Here is a 7,681-nt window from a genome sequence, read left to right on the forward strand (position 1 = left end):
AATATTTAGAAAACACTGGAGGAAGAGGGGCCGAACAGTTTTATATGAAAAGCAGAACCTCGCAGGGGGGTAGATTTCAGCTCAGGTGAAGGAAAAACTTTTCTAAGAGTGAAATGGTTTCTCTATCAGAATAGTAAGCCTCATTGGGAGCATCCAAGGGAAGCTTGAATGAAGCTCTCTGCAGGATGAAGCACACAGGAGCTGGACTAAGATCCTTCCAAATCTGAGAGTCTATGTCCTTGAAAACAATAGAACCGAATACTTTTAGGAAGTAGTCAGATCATTCCTTAATTCCAGCTAGCCTTCTCCCCAATTCCTCTGGATTTCAGAGGTTTCACTGCATTCCTAAACAGGAAAACCTCTGGGGGGGAGTCAGGATCTCAGCCGTCCTTGGCCGTGGTGGAAATCCAGAAATAGAGCAATAAGGTTAAGCAGTTTTCCAAACTATTAGACCTTTTCATCAGCTGCTCTTCCCATGCCTTTTGCAAATGACCTACTAACTCCCAGAGAGAAAATATTGAGAGCCGCACAGTCCTCTCTGCAAAGGCTATTAGGTCCTTCCCCACCCTTGGAATCGCTGCACTTCCTGTGGTCTTTCCTTCACCCTCACAGGCATGGAAGGAAGGAAGGCAGGTTTCTGGCCAGCACAGAGCACTTTGGAGCCCTCTAGTCCAAGAATCTGGAGACATGGGGTCCGACGCAGCCCAGTCGTTAACCAGCCGGGCAGCCTCATGCAGGTCACTTCTCTTCTCTAGATCTGTTTTCACCATCTCCAATGAGAAATGGTTTCATTTACATGAGTCCTACATTGCCTTCATTTTTCAAAATTCTGTAAGATTTCAGGAAGTCTTCAGAGAGGCACATCTGGCTCCATCGCTTTTACTTTAAAAGCACATTTTTTTTTTCTTGTTACATAATAAAACATATTGTAGAACATTTAAAAATATATGAAAGCACAAAACAAGATAAATCACACATTAGGTGACCAGCTAGACACAGCAGTCGTTACTTGTGATGCACAACCTTTATCCTTAGCATGGCTATACCATGTGTATAAATATATATGTTTAAATAAAAATAGAATTAGATTATTTATATGCTTTTAGACCCACTGCTAATACTTTTACAAATGCCTCCTGAACATATTATGATCCAGATAACATAATTCCTACTGGTCTATTGGTCTGGCAATATACAGTGGTCAGCAGTTCTCAGATTTTATGGGGTACAAATGAATCATCACCCCAGAGCATCTGGACAAGAAGAGCTGAGCTGGGGCCCAAGAATCTACCTTTTAGCCAGGTTTTTCCAACACGGGTGGTCTACAGACCACATTTTGAGGAACAAGGTTGCAGAGATACATTTTGTAAATTAAACAGGGTATCCCCTCCCTGCCTTTGCTAGTGGATGAGGAGATGTTTCTATACTAGTGTCTTTGAAAGCGTGCTCTCCGCACCTGGGCTCTAATCTACTTTCAGAACATGGGTTCTTTCCGCCTTGGTAAACGCCTCTGCCCCAGTTTGTGGACTTGTGATAAAATAAGTCTATTCAAGTTATATAGTGACCAATACCTACCGTTTGAAAGTGTAGCAGTCTGTTTCTATGTCCCAGAGCACCTCTCATGATTATATTCGTCCCCATTTTATCAATAAGGAAACTGAAACGTGAAGGGGTTAACTCAGTTACCAATGATCGCTCAACTCTTAGAAGTAAAACCAGGTGTTCTGAACCAGAGTTCCCGCTTCACCACTAGGATAGGTGAGCTTTGCCCCTCTTGGGGGTCGCATAAGAGAACAGGAGGGAGATGATGCTGAGAGAACATTTCTAATGGGTACATTTTGTCGATGCTCCAGGGATTATTTTTCAGAGAGGCCTGATTAATTTCTGAGCCTCCGAACTAAGGGGCAAGCCCGTGCCATTTAGGTAGGCTGTGGCTAAGTATAAACCAGGAAACCAGATTGCAGTGAGAGCTGGCAGCACGCTCTCCTTCACCGTCATTCAGCATGGTGGGAGTCAGCTGCCCCTGGCAGCTAGGAGGCAGAGGGAGGCACCTGGCAACAGCACACTGGTTTGTGCTGAGTCAAATCACTACTTTTGGGTCAGGAAGACTTTGACGTTCAGAAATGGGGTTCTCTTCCCCTTTCTCTGCCCAGGTTTGTGTCAGCATCTGAGGTTTCACATTAGAGAATATCAGGGTGGGACAAGCACTGAGCAAACCCATCACCTCCTCAATGCACTGACCTAGAAACCCAGGCTGAGTAAGGCGGGCTCAGCCATAAGGTAGTACGGGGGCCAGGAGATGATCATTGCTCTTGGCTTGTTTCATTATTATTTTTCCAGTGCCGTGAAGGGAAGACTGGAGTTTCTGAATGTGTTCATTTATCCAGGAAGAGAAAACAATTTTTAAAATCACAATAGCAACACAAAAGGACAGTCCTAGGGAACTCCTGTTATATTTTTAATCACACAATATTAACTTTGCAGCCTGAGGTCTTGTGTCCAAATGCCACAGCTGCCTTTTTGGTGATGGGGTGGGTTGCGGGGAGGGGAGAGGTTCCTTCGGTATCTCGATTCCGTCTCTATTCTGCTACCTAGTTTTTCTCTTTATAAAAAGCCTATTATATGTTTCTTAATGTTGTAGACAACCCTAGCGATCTCTCGGTGAGTTGTTTTGCTTTGTTTTGTTTGTTTTGTTTGAGAGGTACTCACCGTTCTCATGATATGTATTGCATCAATAAGCCTGTTCCGCTCACAAACATCCAGACAATCTTTCTTGTTTTAGTTCCTAGCTTCCTCAGCCTAAGAGAACTGAGGGTCAACCTCAAAAGCCCGGGTGGCCGGCCCTAGAAACCTCTTTCTATAGGACCGTAGAAGGGTTAGTGGTGTCAGTTTTGGTGTGAGTTTCCTGACATTATTGTATTTTATTGCAGTGGCTCCCAAACCCTACAGAGCCCGAAAATGATTTGGGGGAACTTCTGAGAAAATATGCCCCCCGCCCCTGAGAGTTTGGCCTAACAGGGCTGTGGTTGAGGGCTGGTGATCTGCTTTTTGCCACAGCTTCTTCCGGAGGACTGTGAAGAGGTGCTCTAAGGATCACAATTCAGGGACCGAGAAATGACACTGTCTTCTCCTTCCTGCCCTCCCCCGCTCAAGGGCACAAAATGTAGGCGTGTAAAAAATGATCCCATACAGCGGTATGCATCGTGAAAATAATAATGCTGTCAGATAAACAGAATCCTAATTTTCTTGCGTTATCAAATAAAACAATATAGGTGAAAACAGTTTATAAATAAAACATTACTATAAAAGAGGAAGGTGATAAGAGCCTTGAGCAGTTAGGCACTTAATTAGAAATGTGTTTAGTGACAACATAGCATCTACACAGTTATGGCCCCAATAGCGTCATTGTCACCTGGTCCCAGACCCTCTGCATGTGGACTGAGAGGTGGCAGCACAAGAAGAAAAGGGGATTTTACTTCTGTGATGGGCTCCTCATCCAGTGCTCCTTCCTCCTGGACACTCTGCCTTGGTTGAGTCAAATTATACGAAGTTCTGTATGAATCAGTTTGCCTAAAGTACATAACCCTCCTACTTAGAAATCTGAATGGGGACCCACCCAGCTGCAGAGAAGAATATGACTCATACATATACATACACCTCCACAGATGCACACACCCAAATAAACACACACACACAGACTTTGGCATCGGTGCCGACACCCATATCGACACAGATACACACATGCGTTTTCACAGGTACATGTTCACATCGATATTTGTGTTTATTCCCACATATACACACGTATAGGACACAGACATACTCAGCCCTAAACATTCTCCCTTACATAAATACACATGTAGGGGTTCCTAAGCACTCTTCTGTATGCTTCAAATCGACAAAGGTGCCATTTCATGTAGTCATGGTCCCTAAGTGCTACCTGAGGACAGGTTCACATATTGACCCCTCATCCTAGGTAAGTACATATATCTATGATTTAATACATGTCTATTGTGTTCTTATGTGCCAGGACCTGTTAGGTACTAATGATCAGTGGGTGAACAAAAACACTTTATCTTTGCCTTTACTGAGTCTGTGTGTAATGGGAGAGGTAAGTTTTTTAAAATGCATGCAAAATTGCAGCTGTGGTGGGTGCTATGAAGGAGGTACAGGGTGTTTTGAGAAAAACTGACTAATACAGAGAGCTCGGTAAAGATTCCCCCAAAGAAGTTAGGTTTCAGCTAAGAGCTAAAGGACGGCTAGATCCTTTCTAGAAAAAGAAGGGAGGGAAGAACATGCCACCCGGGGAGAAAAGCAATGTAAATGTCCTGTGCTAAAAGGAAGCCTCATGCATAGGAAGGACTAAGCAAAGGTGAGGTGTAGCTGGTATGCGGAGACGGGGAGCATGGAGGGAACAAGCTGGGCCTGCGAGAGGCACACAGGTGCACATGTGAAGGGCCTTTTAGGCTGCATTAGGATTGGGGTCTTTATCTTAAGAGCATTTAGAAGCCATTGGTATGCTTATAGCAGAGACCAGATTTGTGTTTTGAGACTATCTCTGAAGATAGACCTACTCATGCAAAAGCATTCTCACGCAGATAAGTGCAATCCTATGGGTTCATAGGTATACTTGTGTGTGTTTTCTTAGAAATGCATACTCACATGTAAGTATTGTCTTGCAAATGCTGCCTCTGTGAACACACCCATATGATTTATACTCATGGCATATATAAACCCAGTGGGCGTTGGGAGGCAAGGTGACACCCTCCTCACTGGGTACCATCAGGACTAAGCCAGTGCTTGGGGAGGGACCAGGGAAGTGGTGGATGAGAGTCAAGCCCTCTGACTTTGGAGTTTGGGGCTTTGAGGTTTGGCCTCATGCATGGGCCTCCAGCTCTGTTCCCTCTTCTCTTGGCTCAGAGCACCCAGTGACAAGGTGGGATTTCTTCCAGAACACGATCATTGACTATTCTTGGCCTGGGCAAGGAGAGGAGGATGGGCAGGTTGGGTTGCATAAAGATTGCCTTGTGCCCTCGCAGAGTTGTAAGCAGAGCCTCTGGCCAGCTCCATGCCTGGACTGCTCTTTGCATAGACTTGGCAAGACCAAGAAGTAAACATAAGGATGGGAAATCAGAGGTCTGCAGGTCCTGGTGGGGACCGTGGTGGGACTCGAAGTAGCGCATTCCAGAAGTAACCACTTTGGGAAATGTGACACTGGAGGAAGAAACGGGACAAATCCCGGCAGGAAAGCCTTTTTAAGGCAATCGTCTGACTCTGTCCCTTACTGCCTTGGCACAATAAACTCATGTACACACGTATTTACACATTAATGAATTTTCCTCCAGTGGGTGTAGCATCTCACAGCAGAGGAAGTAGCAAGTAATTCATCAGTCACAACACCCTACATTATTTTCCCTCCAATGAACTAGAACAACATTTTGTGTACATTTTGCTCCTGTTTATCAGCAAAGACAGCGAGGGCCTTGACCAGAGCCAGCAACAGACCCCAGGAAGACCAATAAGAACATTCATACAGAATTAAAGACTTACCTACAGTCTTACATCTCAGGACCATAAAGAGGTTCCCAAATAATTTTTGCATAGCCTAAAGACTCCTACCCACTGAGATTTTATGTTTTCAAATGTGCACTTGGAAATGTTTCCTTCCATAATTAAAGGGAATTATATAATGTAATTTGAAGCTCTTTTTATTTTGCTTCAGGCAGTGTAAGGAACATCCTTCTTTTCTCCCAGTTGGGTGCTCTTTTATGCTATCCTGGCAGTGAGCTACCAGATCCATCAAGTGCTGAAGGCCACAGCACTGTGCTTAAGGGGACACTGTGTCGTAACAATCCCTCGCATTGATCCAGCACTTGGCAGTGTACAGAGGGCTTTTATATCTGCTATCTTATCTAATCTCCACAACTCTTAGGTCAGCATGGTTGTTCCTATTTCACAGATAAAAAGACTGAGGTTAAAAGATTTGCCCACGGTCACGGAGCTAACACATGGCAGAGTTGGGACTTGAACTTAGATCTTCATACTCATCCTCAAGAAACAACACAAGTCTGGTACGGGCATGGAGCTAACACATGGCAGGGTTGGGACTTGAACTTCATACTCATCCTCAAGAAACAACACAAGTCTGGCTATGCTTTGCTACCCTCCTGGGACCCAGGGGTCTTCTCACTGTACCTCTCCGCTTTCTGCTGCATTTTATCTTATAAATTTAGGGTTAACATTCCCTAGCACTGAAGCCACAGCTGCCAAGCTACAGGTAAGCAATTATCTGCTCCAGGGACAGTCCCCAGAATGCTTTCAATATTGACAAGCCCCGAGCTTGGGTGAGCACATGCTGAGAGTGGACTTCATCCAGCTCTATCAACTATGACATAGCCTCCAAGCCTTTTGTGTTCCACTTGCCAGACACCAGATGCATGTTCACCGCATTGGAGCTACGAGATGATGTGTCTTGCTTCCTATACCGGCCTCACTGGGGGCATCTACTGAGGCTGTCCTCGTTCCCTTTGCCTAACTCCTCTTGAATCAGGGTGTTTCTGGGGTAGGATCCAGTGTGATCTGCTCTAATCTCACACCCACCTGGCACGGGCCAGCCTGCTGTGAAGGGCCAAGTTCCACACCTCAATAAAAATTACAGGCTCTGAGAAGTATTTCAACTTCTTGAAAACAGCTTATGTTTGGTAGAAATGTTTTATTTTAGTCACAGCAATTAGATGTTCTTGTTTTGCACACACATCTTCCAACAAAATTGGCTTCAGCACAGGTGAACAGGACGTAATGGGTCTAGGAAAGCCTGGAGTGGATGATAATCCCAACCACATGGAAAACTCCTGTTGGCAAATCTCTTTTCTTCGTAGTGTCAGTTTATCTGGTTTATTTAGCTTTCCAAGCAGTGTGTGATTAATTCACGCACCGATTTCTTCAAAAGATCTTTGAATATATATATATGTTGAAACCTGTGCTAACACCAGAAGATATAACCATAACCAAGGTGGACATGGTGAGTCCCTGTTTTTTAGTTTCTTATGGTCTAATAGAGAAGACAGACAATGAAAAGGGAGTTATAAGTGGTATTTGGAACAAGTTCCCTAATAGTAACACCAGAGTAACTTAAATATGCCACGAACAGATGTAAGGGAAGGAAAATTGGCTTCTGGATTTTGCCCGTATATTCAGAAAGATATCTGGTATCTTTCAGCCTCAGACTGGCCACCAACCAATCATAAAACTATTACTATTTTCCTTTTAAAAACCTCAGGGGAAAAAGTGAAGTTGGTGGCTCTCAAGAATATCAACTGTCTCAGTCTCGACCCACCTCTGGAATACTGTGTCCTGTTCCAAAGGTCACATTTTTCAAGAAAAGGAGGGTATTTGGAGCCTTTCTGGACTTACAGAATTTAGCAAATAAAAATATAAGACATCCAGTTAAATTTGAATTTCAGATAAGCAACAAGATCTTTATTTATATACATGTATTCTAAATATTGCATGGAAGATACTTATACCAAAAAATTAAAAAAAGATGGTTTGAAATTCAATTTTAACTGGGCATCTGACAGCCAGCCCTTCTAGAGAATTAGAGTGAAGATGATGAAGAAACCCAGCACTTCGTCTCAAAACGAATAGCTGAGGGAGCCTGGCTTTTTAGCTTGGAGACAATGAT

The sequence above is a fragment of the Pteropus alecto genome, unplaced genomic scaffold, assembly GCF_000325575.1.
Source record: "Pteropus alecto unplaced genomic scaffold, ASM32557v1 scaffold40, whole genome shotgun sequence".
In the NCBI taxonomy this organism is placed as follows: Eukaryota; Metazoa; Chordata; class Mammalia; order Chiroptera; family Pteropodidae; genus Pteropus; species Pteropus alecto.